Genomic DNA, 17022 nt, shown 5'->3' with positions numbered 1-17022 from the left:
CAAGAAAATTATGCCCACATATAACATCTCAAAAAATGGCATCATGTCACTTTGGAATCTGATGTTTATCCTGTGATTCGTTCTAATGCATTTCTCTCAGTATTATCAAGATAAGGTGCTTTATATTAATGTACTAAAATGACAGGAGCTCTATAATCATTTGTTTGGAATCTATAAAGTATAAAGAAATCTTCATCTAATTTGAAATTAAATAGCCATTTACTGCATCCACTGCAAAAAAAAGAAAACAAAACCCATCATTTTATTTCCCCTTCAAGTGGACACTAAGGAAGCCAAGAATGTCCAAAACAAGAAGTGCTTTTCTCAGATTTAGGAGATGGGAGAGCAGACCAGCCGGATTGTCATATTTCAAATGCACATGAACTGGCTCTGTGAAAGGTCGGGGGCCATCTCTGTGAGAGGAACACCAGCAATCCTGCCTTAGATTTTTAGAAAAGACAAATAGCCCCGTTTCCCCAGAGAATGCTGGGGAATTCTCTGGGGAAAGAGAATATATATAAAGCATTTTATATACTTTAAAGTATAAAGCATTTAAAGATAAATCAGTCTTAACTGCTCCTAGATGTTTTTGATCTCTAATCCACAATCCCTCACCAAAATCTAGAACCAGGAAGTATAATTATTCGAATAGCCCAAATCCGGCCCAGATATGAAAATTTTCTTTCTCAGAATTAGCAACACAGAGTTAAGGTTTGAGTCATAGCCCCTCACCTAGGATAAGGGTCATTTTCTGGATATGAAGTGTAACAGATATAGACAGGAGAGAAATCTCTGTGTCTAAGGGGTTTAGGGTCAACATTACATAAATTACCTGCTTATACAGGTTGCAGGGGTATTCCTTCTGTCTTAAAATTAGTCCAGGGCTTCCCTGGTGGCGCAGTGGTTGGGAGTCCGCCTGCCGATGCAGGGGACACGGGTTCGTGCCCCGGTCTGGGAGGATCCCACATGCCGCGGAGCGGCTGGGCCCGTGAGCCATGGCCGCTGAGCCTGTGCTCCGGAGCCTGTGCTCCGCAGGGGGAGAGGCCACAGCAGTGAGAGGCCCGCCTATCGCAAAAAAAAAAAAAAAAAAAATTAGTCCAGTTTCTAATCAGTAAGGATGTTTGCTTCTGGCTGCGATGATAATATATTCTTTGACCCGCCCCGCCCACACACATACACCATCAGTGAAGCAGAGGTTCATATTCCCTTTAATATTTGCTGCTTTATTTGATCTTCCAGTTCCATCTGGAGCTACTAAGGAAGTTGTTTCTGAAAGCCCTATAGTAAGCAACGGGAAGTCTTCCTACGAAATCATGATTCAGAGGCCTGGAGACAGTTGGGTGGTACCAAAACCCTTCAAAAAACGTGATCAGATTGAAGCAACAATGGCTGTCTGCCCTACCAGCTTCCAGGAGATACATCTGTAGGAAATATTGTTACTGGAGAACAACTAGGTTTTACTCATCTGTATAGAATTTGAAATTCAACCTCTAACATTTCAGAAAAATAGAGCTTAATGCTAAAACTGCCTCAGTATGCTTTGTGCTGAAAATTCCACGAGGCAGTACAAGGCAAAAGGAGCTAGGATACAGATTATGCTCAAAGGGAATGACCTATAGGTTAAATAAAATAGCCAGGAGTAGTGGCTGTACAAACTGCAACAGCATCAGATAACAAAGAAGCCTGTTGAAAGATGCTCTGGGCTTTTATCTTTACAATAGCCCCTTATATCTGTATAGCTCTCTAAAGATTACAAAACACTTCAAACACATTATAACCACCACCTCACCTCCATCCTCCAAAATCCTATAGCAGGAAAACCAAGGAGAAGAGTGAAAAGGAAACATAACTGTGGCTACATATGTCCTATTTCTGGAAGTGGTATTTTGAAATTTCTCTCAGTGTTGTTTTGTTGCCAAAGGGTGAGGAGAGTTTCTCGAAATGTCATGAGTTCTTGGTTATGGTTACCTTGTTTTCTTGATTAACTATATTTGTAAACACCTAATTCAGGGCTTCTTCATTTTGTCACTATTGACATTTGGGTTGAGAGAATTCTTTGTTGTGGAGGGTGTCCCATGTGTTGTAGGATATTTAGCAGCATCCCTGTTCTCTACCCACTAGATGCCAGTAGTCATAAATGTTGGCAAATGTTGGTAAATGGATTGGGAACTGGAGGGAGAGAGATTAATAAGGCAAGAGAACATAGTAGCTGCTTTGATTCAAATAAATTCTTATACAAAAAAATTCATGTTAAAACTTGAAAGAATTGTTACTTAACGAATCTGCTTACCACACACTAAACAGAATATTGTTGATTCTTTTGGACATCAAGTAAACAGATAAGTTCCAATATTTATTGCACCAGTGATTCTCTTTGTTATATTGTGGGAGAATTTATTGTAACATTTACTTTAGTATTTCTCTACATTTTAGAGTTCATCCTGATACAAGGTCTTTCCAAAAGGTCAGCATTGGGTTCCTCATTCTTTCTACCCTCTCTTTCCTGTAACTGACTCAGAAGACATCACATCTGACTAGAGTTACATTATACAGAACTCTTGCTGAATCTTTTGATTCACATGTTTTCTCTTCCTTTTTGTGAAAACAGAACCAGCATTTGCATAATCCCTTACAAACTAATGATAAAAGACAGATGTTCATTCCTCAAATCAATGTATTTTAAGAGATAATCTTAAAAAAGTTTAAATAATCTCAAGTGGAAAAAGAAACTCATCAAAGACAAGTGAGATAGGGAGGGTGGGAGGGAGACGCAAGAGGGAGGAGATATGGGGATATATGTATATGTATAGCTTATTAACTTTGTTATACAGCAGAAACTAACACACCATTGTAAAGCAATTATACTCCAATAAAGATGTTAAAAAAAAAAGACAAGTGAGAGCAAAACTTTCTAGAATTAAAATATTTGATAGAACTTTAAAAAGGAATCAATGAGAATTAGGTGTTAATAAATGTTAATTAAGCTAATTTGAAATAGGGAGAGCTATTTTCAATTTTGGGGTAATATTTGAACTTGGAAAAAAAGCAAAATGTCAACTTGACCTTAACAGAAACTTGGCAATACAGACGAGCTCCTCTGGATCTTGTAAGGTTCCAGCAATTCAGGAACAATCAGATATTCCAAATTGAGAGAAACTGAAATCCAGTCAAGAATTAGGCTAATTGAGAATGAGGTGTGAAAGTGAAAAGTGTTTTGGATGTTCCTATTTGATGAAACTTAAGAGGCATGGGAATCACATGAACACTGAAAGTAACTTTCTTGAATAAAGCAGACGTGTCTGCTGATGTATTAAAGAGTAACCTTTCAACTTGAAATCAGGTATCCTATTTATTTACAGGGGGATTTACAGTCCTGTTGCCCTGGCTTTCAGGTGCACTTGAGGAAAACACCCTATGAAGTATCCAGTTTGTATGTTGTCTGTAAATTTTATATTCCTTTAAATGCAAAGTCCTTGTAGTTTTTTAAGTCATTTTATGTTAATTAGAGCCCTAAACTCTGCAAACATTCATTTCATTGCTGTTCAGTGCCAAGTTTGGGGCTTTCTGGAAGCATGACATAAAGAGTCTGAGAGAAAAGCAGCTGGTTTGGAAAATGATAAATCCAAAGCAGAAAATGATTTAGCCTTAATAACTAGGGCTTTCTGTTGAAAAAATGAAACAAAGAAATATCTAGTTTGCTTCTCACCCTGTTCCTACGGGCTGGGTTAACGGACTATTTTACTTTTCATTTACTTACAAGATAGTTATAACAATTGGCATGCATCTACCACTGTACTAGGCACTTCACCAATATTATCTTATTTCTATCCTGAAACAAGCCTGTAAGGTTCATACTATTATATAGTCACCATTTTGCAGTTAAGGAAACTAGAGAGGTAAAGTTATTGGCCCAGGATGCTCAGTTGACTAAATGTGAAGACAGCTTTCAAATCCAGACATTCTGGTTTTGTCTATGCCCTTATGTACCATACCCTGCTTTCTGAATCAGAAATAAAAATTTAACAGAAGCAGCTAAATCTAGCACCAGGAGCCGGAGGATGAGGACATCCCAAATGCTCAGACAACCTGAGGGATCAAAACCTGAGAAATCAATTTTACTGTGAGAGCCAAGAGTGTGTGACCAGAACCTAAAAGGAGAGGAGAAGGACAGAAATCAGTCAGGACTGGAAAATGAAATAGTAGTAAAGTAATGGGAGCCCAGTGGAATGGCCAAGAAAGGATTTGCAACATCTACATACTGTGTTAGGACTCCTAGCCACTGGGTCATGGGTGGATGGGTTAATTTAAAGTAACAAAGCAGGTCTTGAGAAACATTTCCCCCTGTGAATTTATCTCACTCCCTTTCCTCAGCCTTCTAGCACAGTAAGGGTATAGGACAAGAGGAAAAACAGATGGAATGTACCAATTTAATTAATTTCCTCTAACATTTTGAAAATTACTATTCATTCTTTATACACTCTTCTCACTCATAATTGCTTCCTTTTTATTACTAGGAGCGTTCATTTGATAAAGGCAACTCTTGGCTCTGAAATACTGTTATGTTCAGGATTGAAACAAGATCCAGGTAACATATTATTCTTATCACAAACAAGGTATAGGAAAATGGATCTGAGACAGGTTGGCACTGGAACTTGTGGCCCAGTGCTTGCACCTGGACAAATGTCTCCTCAAGCAATAAAATACAAAGAAACTATAAGGGACTAAAAATAACTGCATACATGCGCAGTTGGGCAAATTATGGACAAAAAGACACAGAGATCAAAAACCCAACTGCCACTTCTGAAGAGCCGGGAGCAAAACAATGGTGTTGGGAGCAAAAGCAGGGTGTCACGCATGCCCCCTGCACGCAAACCACCACCAAAGGGGTGGGCAAGCCACCTAAGCCACCCCTCCGACCTGACCCCTGGACCTGCCCCTACTGTCAGTCCATATAAGGAAGCAGCTTGCTGCCTGCCTTGGACAGCCAGCAAGCAAGGGAACCTGTTACTTGTTCTTGCTCCCCCCTTCCTGCAGCAGGAGGCCCAATAAAGCCTTGCCTGAATTTGTTGTCTGGCCTCTTATCAATTTCTATTGATTAAGGAGTCCAAGAACCCTGGTTGGTAACAGATCTAAAATTCTCAGTCTTGTAATATGTTATGTGAACACAAATACCATCACCAGGTAAATTATATTTGATATGTAAACCAGCTGGAAGGTGGGTATCTAGGTCTGATTATACCATTCTCTTTATTTTTATATAACATTAAAATAAAAGCAATTAGGCAACTAACTTTCAGTAACAATGGTGACTTGAACATAATCTTTAATTGGCACCTCTCCTCCAGATTCTCCCTGAACTTGGGAAAGGTATATAAAAATATTGGGAAGTCTATTTTAGTCTGTAAACCAGGAAACCGAAAAGTAAATGCAAGGAACTCCTTCAGTATCTGAAATGGACACTACTAGTACATCCTTAGCTAGAAGTGCAGGAATATGTGGTGAAAGTGGTCCACACAGTAGGTTATTGTATATTTTGGGAACAATTTCACTTTACCAATATCCTTGAGAAAGCTATAGATAAAAGAGCAAAGATTTTTTTTAAAGTATGTTTACTCCATGCGTGGCATACTCATGGGGCAGTAGTCTTGCTGAAAGAGTGACCATTTAACCTAGAGAGAAAGTGGCCCAGCTAGTTGCCCACAACACACTTATCAGGACCTCCTTCAGCAAAGAGATGCTGCTCTATAGTAAGAAAGCCTCTAGAAGGAACACTTCCTCCTTCCATATTTTGTTCCATATGACACCTTGATGTCCAAATTGGCAAAGTTAAATCACAATAAATCAAACATTTTCCTTCTCTCTTTAACTGCCCCTGGCCTGGGAGATTCTACCAGAAATACACAAAGTCTTTTTGGAGAACCCATCCCAATTTACAATACCGCATGAGCACAGATCTGCCTCTGTAGAGATGTACAAAGAGGAAAAAAATCACTAGGATGAGAAATGCTTCATCAGTTCAAGAGAATCAATCTGAGGAATGAGAAACAACTATCCTTCTTTGAAATGATGTTTCTGCAAGATAGAAGGTAGAATGTTAGAAAATCTTTTATTTTCAGCAAGGCAGAAGACATTGCTAGAGGAAGACAGGCTCAAAGGGGGAAATTATGACATCAGGAAAGAAAATTGCATGGAAAGGGAAAACATGATTGCAAAATTCTAAAAAGCAGTAGAAGCAGCAAGATTCAATGGGAATACTAAAGACAAGTGGAACAATGAAAAAGAAAACATAGAATTTTCTTTTTTTAACATAACTCGTAGACAAAAGGGTGGCAGCATGAGATTAATAAGGAAAACAATGAGACATGGAGGAACTATTGATTCATAAGTTTATCAATACAGTTAACAAATATATATATATATATATATGTATATATATATATATATATTTTTTTTGTGGTACGCGGGCCTCTCACCGCTGCGGCCTCTCCCGCTGCGGAGCACAGGCTCCGGACGCGCAGGCTCAGCGGCCAGGGCTCACGGGCCCAGCTGCTCTGCGGCATGTGGGATCTTCCCGGACCGGGGCACGAACCCGTGTCCCCTGCATCGGCGGGCGGACTCCCAACCACTGCGTCACCAGGGAAACCCGACAAATATTTTTTGATCACCCACTATTTGAAGGCACTGTTGCAAGCACAGGTGACAGAATGGTGAGCAAGACAATGTTCTTGCCTCACAGGGGTCAAATTATAGTGAGTGGTACTGATAACAATCACCTAGCAAATAAATGTATAATAAAAGGTCGGGTAGTGTCAAATGCTATAAAAAACAACCAAAGCAAGGTAAGAGTATAGAGCATGATAATGGGGTTGCCAGAGAGGTCCTCTTTGAGGTGACGTTTGAGCAGATAATGCAAAAATGTAAGAGGGTGAACAATGTAAAGAGCATTGCAGGCAGAGTTCAGCAAGTTCAAAGACCATGAGCAAGGATGAGTATGTGTGTATTCAAGTAGATATAGTGGAATGACCAAGGGTAGAATGCTAGAAAAGGAAGTCAGAGAGTTAGTCAATGGCAGATAATTTAGGTTCTAGAAGATCATAGGAGTTTGGATTTATCACAAGAGTAAGGTGAAGCCACTGGAGGGTTTTAAGCAGGTAAGTAACTCAGCTTATATTTTAAAGAGATAATGTTTGAAATAAGAAAATATACATGTATCTGCTTTAGCTTCTTTTTCTTTTTCAAAAAGAGAAGTGAAAGTATAAATCAGAGCTAAAGAAATTGCTTACCTATGGCAACTGAGTGGAAGGAAACAGGGTAGAAAAAGGGAAGGAAGTAACATGTCCCTGTGAGATTTTTACATGCTCATAAATGAAAACAAACAGAAACAAAGGAACCAAGCTATAGTCCAGTAAACAACATAAGTGTTCTTGAAAAAGGGGCATGGGAGAAATGATCTAAGTAACTCTTGAACATGTATTTTGAACACATGCTTTGAATTTAAAAAGAAAATAATGACAAATTTCTGACTCTTCTTAATAGATCTGTGCCCAGAAGTAATGAAAATGTCTGTGTCTTGGCTTTGTAAGCTTTCCACTCCCATTCATTCAATCCACAGCGTTATTGCTCAGAGCTATTGGTGTACACCTGTAAGCTAGTCCCTTGAAGCTTAATTTGAATGATGAGACAGCAGTGATATCATGGACTTCAGAAGACTACAGATAAGGTTTTAAATTTCAAATTTGCTCTTTGTTAGCACTTGGCATTGGGCAGATCACTTAATCTCTTTGACTATGGCTTTCCCCATCAGTAAAGTGAACAATAACAAAATCTAATTGACTGGAATATAGTGAAAATTAAATGACATAATTAGGCAAAGAGTGCTGAGCATGCACTCTCTATCCTGACAGAAAAGCAATCAAGCCTCCATCTTGTTAGAATGGTTAGGATAGCCAACGTTAAATTATGAATGACTACATTCTATACACATGATTGAAGGCTAAACTCAAGAACCAAGTAGCAGGAATTAAGTTTGAAATATAATCTAATATCAATAGTCAATTAATATAGGATTTATTTGGGGGATTTCATGTAAGTTAGAGAAGTTACCTCCTTGGTAATGATGAAACCTCTGTAATCCATAATTAAATATAATAAGTGTTGAATATTTCCTTCCCTTAAGACTGAAAAGCCAATTATATGGACTTCAGTAGCTTTTGGTCTTGACACAAAAATAAAGAAAAGTAACAGTAAGAAAATACCGATCTTAATCATCTTTAGCTTCACTCACATCTTTGATTTTCCAACATTGGAGTAAATGTGAATATAGAATGAAGCAGTGTTTTTTCTTACTAATCCTAGTTATTAGGATGCTTTAAGATTGACTCTATTTTTGCTATTGAATAGTTGCTTATAAAAACTAAATTTTATACTGTCTTTTCCTAAATTTAATGTAAGCTCTATTAATAATACTCCTTGTAACATTATAAAGAAAATGAAAAAAATGCACATTTAAGCATGATTTGAGAAATGCAATGACACTATGAGCTACAAGGCAATAGCTTTAAAAATTACTATTCATTTCAAAACAATATCACATAATTCTTTCCCTGTCCTGTCAACAGTCTTATGTTAATATTTTAGACTCAGATGAACAGTCCAAAATATATTTGGAATATATATTCCAGCATATTTGGAATTTTTGCATGAAAATAAGGAGGAATTTTAAATCAGTGGGATTTATGGATTATGGAAGAATAATAAAATGTATGCTGTTAGGATATTGACCATTTAGAAGAAAATAAAGTTTGAATACTAATCATCATATGTAAAAATGAAATCTAGATGGACTAAAAATTCAAACAATATTTGGAAGAAAACATACAGAAATGTTTTAATAATATTGAAGTAGAAGAATAGCTTTCAGGTGATGCACCAAACCCAGAAGGCATATAGATATAACATGATAGACTTGATGATATAGACATTATAAATTTTGTATAGTGAAAGATGCCATAAATGACAAGCAATGAAAGATTGGAAAACAATATAAAAAAACTTCAACAAAGCAATACAGGTGTGAACAACTGAATAGAAAAGTGGGGAAATAATACAATCCACAGAAAATAAGTAGAAATAGACAATAAACACATAAAATGATGTCCAGGCTTACTGACAAGGAAGGAACCCAACAAGCCTCACTAGTTGAATGGAAATGGTACACTCAAGAGAACAGCTGGATCGGCGGGAGAAGCATTTTGTCCTTACATCAGAAACAGGCAGCTACACCTTTGGAGGAAATATTATCTTCAACTCCAATGCCTTCATGAAGCAACACTGCTGGCCCAATGGGGTCTTTGATTTACAGGTGTTCTTCTAAATTTCTAGGCCTGATTTACTGATAGCTCAGCTAAATTAAAACTTAGGACTTCCCTTGTGGTGCAGTGGTTAAGAATCCACCTGCCAATGCAGGGGACATGGGATCGAGCCCTGGTCTGAGAAGATTCCACATGCTGCAGAGCAACTAAGCCTGTGCACCACAACTACTTAGCCTGTGTGCCACAACTACTGAAGGCTGCATGCCTAGAGCATGCAACAAAAGAAGCCACCAAAACGAGAAGCACGTGCACTGTGAAGCATGCACACTGCAATGAAGAGTTGCCCCCGCTCATCGCAACTAGAGAAAGCCTGGGTGCAGCAATGAAGACCCATTGCAGCCAAAAATAAATAAATTAAATTAAATTAATTAAAAAAAAACTTAATGGTGTTCATTGGGTTGCTACTGGTATTCAGTGTTAGTGCTAGATATTTGTAAACAAAGGTGGATGTGGTTACTCTACTCACTGTGCAGAACTCAAGGTAGCCTTAATAGCCCTGGCCAATACTATCCTTGATGAATCTTTTCACATTTTTACTAATTCTTGGGTTGTTGCCAATATCCCAAGTATCTGGTCTACCACTTGGAAGACCTCAGACTGGTGGATTAAATGCACCCTTTTTTTTGAGCCATGAACTGTGGAAACAAATCTCATCTGGCAATCAGAGTTACTCATGTAGATGTCTATGGTAAGGGCCCATTCTCTAATGAGACCAACTGGAATCAAGATGCTGATCAAGCCTACTCAGATGGCCACCATCACTACCTAAATTTATCATTGGACTGGACATGTCAATACCTCCACTTTCATAGACTGTTCATAAAGAATTGTATGTTTCTGATCTAGAAGTCATTACTTTATGCCAAACTTGTGACTCTTGCCAAAAGTTGACCCATCTGACTCACAAGTGGAATGACACATTGCAGGAGTCATTGCCTCTACCTTCTGGCAAATTGACTACATGGAATCTTTGATTCCTATCTTAAGGATATCTGTGGTACTTCATGACTGTCACCACTTTTTCTGGTCGTAGGGTTGCTGTTCCAGTCCAATCAGTAAAATCTGGCCACCGAACTATGACTCTAAAATCTAAATTGTGCCATGTTCCACTTTCCAAACCATCTACAGTTTGACAATGGTTTGCCTTTTGTCCTAAAGGCCACTGAAAATAGGCTGATTATCATGGTATTTGATGTACATTCATGGCCCTTATCATCTTCAGGCTGCTGGCATCATTGAGAGGTAGAATGCATTTAAAAAAAATCATATAGGGCTTCCCTGGTGGCGCAGTGGTTGGGAGTCCGCCTGCCAATGCAGGGGACACGGGTTCGTGCCCCGGTCTGGGAAGATTCCACATGCCGTGGAGCGGCTGGGCCCGTGAGCCATGGCTGCTGAGCCTGCGCATCCGGAGCCTGTGCTCCGCAACGGGAGAGGCCACAACAGTGAGAGGCCCGCGTACCACAAAAAAAAAAAAAAAAAATCATCTAAAAATTATTTCTGACTCTATCGACCTTGTCTCTTCCTGGTAAAACAAACAGTGTGATCACTGAATGTGGCCATCTCAGAATGGGTTGATCTCCTCTTGCCTTCCTCCTGGGTAATGATCACAGGAAAGGGGAGGTGAAATATATAAAACTATTTTGAAAATTCAGGATTCTTCCCTGACTATTCCTGGGCATGATGTGTGTCTTTCTCCTACCAGTAACCTCAGGTAGGCCTGATTGGTACACCCTCTGGGTGGCAGCCTGGCCAGAAGGGAAGCTAGGAGATTGAGACATAATTCTGTTTCAGTCACCTGGATTCTAGCAACATGGATCATGTGTAGGCATCCTTCCGGGCACTCTACATCACTTCTGGAGAATATGGGGGCAAGGAAATGAAGCACTTGTTGATGTTCACATACTGTTTGCTACATTGTGAGTAACAAAGCCCTTTATCTCTGAACTTGGAGTCTCGTGTCTCCTACCAGCATCCATGGAAAAGTAACAGACTAATATAATAGCTTGTAAGAAAAGTAAAATCAAATCCTAGACTGGCACCCACATGAGTCTGATGCTCACTAAAAGTTGAAAAGCACTGAATTTGGTTGTGAAAAGAGATTAAAATATCAAAAGAGATATTTATCCAAACAAAAAAGACAGACAAAAGAGATTAAATATCCCTTGAAAACACAAACTATGCCTATTTTTTTGATCACTCCAATGCACCTGGTTTGTTTTACAAAGTTTGTGCTGCTTAAATGTCAATTAACTGAATTATACAGGGAGCCATTATTTTAAAAGGAATATGTGCATTACAGTGTAGGATTGCTGGTACACACATACTTTTTGATTCATTCAATATAAAATATATGCATATCCAAGAGAAATATCTTCCTGTTCTATAAGCCATTATAACTACAGTTGGTACAATGTTTGTTAGTTTCAGTTTTCATTATCAGGGAGTTGTTAAATTATATTTAATGATAACATTTTATTGGATTCAAGAAAATATTTCCCATATTAGTTTAAAAATTAGCCCTTAGATATCACATCTTCATTTTTTGTATATCATAAAACCATTTTATTAAATAGTGAGCTTTACTGAAAGATTTCTAGTTAAATTAAAAGAAGTAAGGAAACGGATTTTCATAGCAAACTGTCAACTCAAGGATAGTTTTTCTGAACTTCTTATATTCTACTTTTCATTTTTAACTTTTTTTTTCCCTAGCTGGTTCTGTGTTAATCCAGTGAGACTCAAAAATGTCAACTCACCATTTATCTCCAAAAGAGAAAATATCCTTTCCTAATACTGCAATGAATGCCATCACTAAAGATGAAATTTCATCATAAGTGTCTACAAAAAGAGACAAAAAGATCATAATAAAAATTGTAGGTCTTTTTTGTGTGATAAGGTAACATTTGAGAATGTTCACTGGTGCTGTCTTTGGCTGACAAAAGTAATTAATTCCAGCATGCATCTACCTAGTAGAATACAAAGGTTACTTGAAAGTGTGTGTGTGTGTTTGTGTGTGTGTTTGTGTGTGTGTGCATGAGATGAATTTAAGCTTCCTGTGTAGAAAATGTGAGTCAGAGTAAAGCAATGGATTTCCTTTGCTTCTTTAATCCTCAACCACAAGTAACATTTTCTAAATTGTAGGTCTCTATATTTTTAGGCTACCATAATCACTTCAGTGTTAAATCCAGAGTTTTGCACACACACTTACATTTCACCTTCCAAATTAATTTTGAATTAATTTTGAATTTCATCAGTTTTGACTGATGAAAATATAATCAAAGTTATATGAGCTAGACCGTATTGTATGTATTTTATGGGAAGCCTTTATACTTCTAATACAACTCTAGTTTAAGTGATGGGGAATATTTCATTTCATAGGGATATCCCATGCATAATTTTCACAATATGCTGCTTTATCTGATGTTATCTCAATTCATTTTTTCCCCAATGAAATCTAATATCAGAACCTTGAACTAAGGCAGGGAGACAGTCCAATGTAATAAAAAGTTATCTAAACTCTTTTGTTACGACTGTACTTCTCCCAGTGCTCCCATTTAGTCACCAGTTGTAATATGCTTGTTGTAAATTTCAGGGTATTTTTAAGTCTTGGTTTGAAAGTACCAGGAAGTTCAAATCTCATGAGTTAATTTCATATCCTGCCATAGTAAATGGAATCCTGTATTGAATCTCTTACATACAAGAAAGGTCAGTTTCACTGTAAATATCATTTCTGCATTGAAACAAGACATTGCTTAGCTACTGGCACATGTGGTTTTTCACTTATAGGCTTCCCTAGAATAGTTTTTTGAGTCTTAAAGTCGAGTACTCTTTAGTATGAATTGTGATCCAAGAACAAGAGATCTAGGTAGGTGACTTTTAATCAAGAGTCAGAGAGCTCTGAGGAATGAATTCAGCCTCTGTTACCTAAGAGCTGTGTGATCTACAGCAAATTACTCAGTGTCTTTGATCTTGAGTTTCCCCATTTACTGAATGAGGATTTAAGGTCATTGTGAGAATTATAGGAGATAAATTACCTGACAAATAGTAACCACTAAATAAATGACTGCTATCATTATGTGTCATTCCCACTTTAGTTTCTTCTATTCACTCCAACCAACACACTCTTATTCCCTTGGTACCTAAAGAAATCTTACCTCTCTTATAAGGTGTATCTCAAATTCAACTTTTCTTTTGAAACTTTTCAAAATGTCCTGAGGTGGAGGTGATTTCTCTACCACCCGAAGCTCTTCAATACCTCTTGTAAGTAACAGTAAAGTGAAAAGGAATCATTATCTTCTTTAAAGTTTTCTATCACACTGTTATTTTCCTAATTACATACTTGATTGTTAAAACTATTAAATCCACGCATTAACCATAGGAGCACTGAGAGCAGTACATAGCATTGAGAACAGAGATTCATGTAAGATTTATTTAATAAATATGTGTTAAGACAATGGATATGTGAGTGAGTGTATGAAACCTGGGTCTCTTTTTTTAAATTAATTAATTTATTAAAAAAAATTTTTTTTGGCTGCGTTGTGTTCGTTGCTGTGTGTGGGCTTTCTCTAGTTGTGGCAAGCAGGGGCTACTCTTCGTTGCAGTGTACAGGCTTCTCATTGCAGTGGCTTCTCTTGTTGCAGAGCATGGGCTCTAGGCTCACAGGCTTCAGTAGTTGTGGCATGCAGGCTCAGTAGTTGTGGCTCGTGGGCTCTAGAGCACAGGCTCAGTAGTTGTGGCACACGGGCTTAGTTACTCTGCAGCATGTGGGATCTTCACTGTGTTCCCTGCATTGGCAGGCAGATTCTTAACCACGGCGCCACCAGGGAAGCCCCTGAAACCTAGGTCTCTGTTTCCAGTTGTATTAACATGATTTATTCTTCAATTATGAAATGTATCTTTGTATTTTTCCTGTATACAGAATTTTAATATTTAGCATATGTGGTTCATTTAGGTGAAAATAAGGGGGTAAGGCTGAAAATGTTTATGAATAAAAAGGAAATAAAACAAAAGATCTTGTTTTGTTACATTAAAACTAACATTATTGGGCTTCCCTGGTGGCGCAGTGGTTGAGAGTCCGCCTGCCGATGCAGGGGACACGGGTTCGTGCCCCGGTCTGGGAGGATCCCACGTGCCACGGAGCGGCTGGGCCCGTGAGCCATGGCCGCTGGGCCAGCGCGTCCGGAGCCTGTGCTCCACAAAGGGAGAGGCCACAACAGTGAGAGGCCCGCATACCGCAAAAAAAATAAATAAATAAAACTAACATTATTTAATCTTCGAAAAATACTTCTAAGAGTTTATAAAGAAAATATAGAGAAGAAGCTTTTTTTCTTTTATTAAACATGAGTTATCTTTAAGCTCACTTTATTACAGTGGCAAAAAAACTGGATCCAGTGTTGGCAATTCTCCCAAAGTATAGATTATTTTAGACAGCTTTTTTTTTTTTGCCAGAAAAGGGAAAAATGATTCCTTGACATAAAATCATTTTAACCACATGCCAATTGATAGTGTTTTTCAACTATTTTTTTTTAAGGCAAATGTGCAACTTGAATAATTACCTAGTGAATTTTATCGTGATATTTGGACTGTATAGACATCTGTTCTTCTGAACTTGCTACTTGCTTCACTCAAATAATGGTCTAAGTAATTGCCTCATTTCCTTGAAGTAAATCCAAATTTTACACAATAATTAAATTTACTAAGCAATCAAGCTTAGGTCAACTCAATTGAGCAAATATGTATTAAAGGGGCTGATATGTGCAAAAAAAAGTTACAATTTGCTATGATAGGTTCTAGAATTGGAATATGATTTTATTGTTTCACATAGCACCACCATAATAGATGTGTTAGAAAACAAAATTTAGCCCCAGTAAATTTGAAGATCCAATTGGCTTTATTAGGTGATTCATGAATCAGGCAGCATCCCATCTAGCAACTAGAAGGGTGCTCTGAGGTGTTGTACAAAATGGAAGGTTTTTATAGAAAGAAGGGTGGGGCAAGGGAGCTCTTAGCAAAAGAAAAGACATGATTAATTTTAGGCCAGAACATCTTTTTATTACACAGATTGCCTCTTCTTTTTCTGGGGGATGGAGAGTGTTCATGTGACAGATTACCACATTGGTGTTGAGCAGAAAATGATAAACTGGTTGATTAAGATTACATCTAGTAGGGACTTCCCTGGTGGCACAGTGGTTAAGAACCCACCTGCCAATGCAGGAGACATGAGTTTGATCCCTGGTCCGGGAAGATCCCACATGCTGCGGAGCAACTAAGCCCATGTGCCACAACTACTGAGCCTGTGCTCTAGAGCCCACATGACACAACTACTGAAGCCCTTGTGCCTAGAGCCTATGCTCTGCAACAAGAGAAGCCACTGCATTGAGAAGCCCACACGTTGCAACACAGAGTAGACCCTGCTCACTGCAACTAGAGAAAAGCCCGCATGCAGCAACAAAGACCCACTGCAGCCAAAAAAAAATAAATTTATTTATAAATAAATTAAATAAATTTATTTTAAAAAAGGTTACATCTAGTAGAAAAGAATCCAAGTTGCAAAGGAAGAATGAAAACTGTCACTGTTTGCAGATGACATGATACTATACACAGAAAATCTTAAAGATGCCACCAGAAAACTACTAGAGCTTATCAATAAATTCAGTAAAGTTGCAGGATACAAAATTAATATATAGAAATCTGTTGCATTCCTGTATACTAACAATGGACTATCAGAAAGAGAAATTAAAGAAACAATTCCATTTACTGTAAGAGGGAAGAACAAATCTGACTCCATATTGGATGTTTCTTTTACTTTAACCGTCGTATTTTAGTGCTTTTGCTACAAGTTAGTCACTAAAGGGATGCTGCCTGTAGCTTAAAGTATACATAATGGCCTATTTCCGGGAACCCTGCCTCCTATGCCTGAGCTTAAACTAAAATACCTTTGTTTATCTCACAGGAAACATACTGACCAGGCCCACCTATGCATGGCTGCAGGAAAGAAGAAATTAACATCCTCCCCCTCCAGAGTCTGGCTGGAACTAGAAAATATTTGCAACATCTTATTGCCTTTTTTTTTTTACTTTATCTCCTCACTTCCCCCTCTTTGCTCTATGAAAGAAACTAGCATACAAACCCAGGCAAGATGGTTTTTTGGAACACTAGTCTACCATCTTCTCTGCTGGCTTTCTGAATAAAGTTGCTATTCCTTGCCCAACAACTTGTCTCTTGATTTGATTGGCCTGTCATGTGGCGAGCAGTACGAGCTTGGGACTCAGTAAGATTACCAGTGCATCAAAAAGAATAAAATGCCTAGGATTAAACCTACCTAAGGAGGTAAAAGATCTGTACTCAGAAAACTATAAGACTTTATAGGAATGTAAATTGGTGCAGCCACTGTGAAAAACAGTATGGAGGATTCTCAAAAAACTAAAAATGGAACTACCATATGACCCAGCAATTCCACTCCTGGGTATATATCCAAAACAAACAAAAAAATGGAAACACTAATTTGAAAAGATACATACACTCCAGTGTTCATAGCAGCATTATTTACAGTTACCAAGCTATGGAAGCAGACTAAGTGACCATTAACAGATGGGTGAATAAAGAAGATGTGGTATATATATACAATGGAATACTACTCAGCCATAAAAAATGA

At 38.0% G+C, this 17022-nt stretch overlaps 1 long non-coding RNA gene across 1 annotated transcript in view; it reads left to right on the top strand.

The window, feature by feature from the left end:
- LOC307060230 overlaps positions 1-16565 on the top strand; it is a 136124-nt gene extending 119559 nt beyond the window's left edge. The window contains exon 3 of the long non-coding RNA XR_013811147.1: positions 16321-16565. This is a non-coding gene — a long non-coding RNA (uncharacterized lncRNA). The remainder of the gene's footprint in view (positions 1-16320) is intronic.
- Positions 16566-17022: the final 457 nt, after the last annotated feature.

This window comes from Hyperoodon ampullatus, assembly GCF_949752795.1.
Source record: "Hyperoodon ampullatus genome assembly, chromosome: 11".
In the NCBI taxonomy this organism is placed as follows: Eukaryota; Metazoa; Chordata; class Mammalia; order Artiodactyla; family Ziphiidae; genus Hyperoodon; species Hyperoodon ampullatus.
The sequence above is the reverse complement of the archived record's forward strand: the minus strand, read 5'-3'. Positions and strand labels throughout refer to the sequence as shown.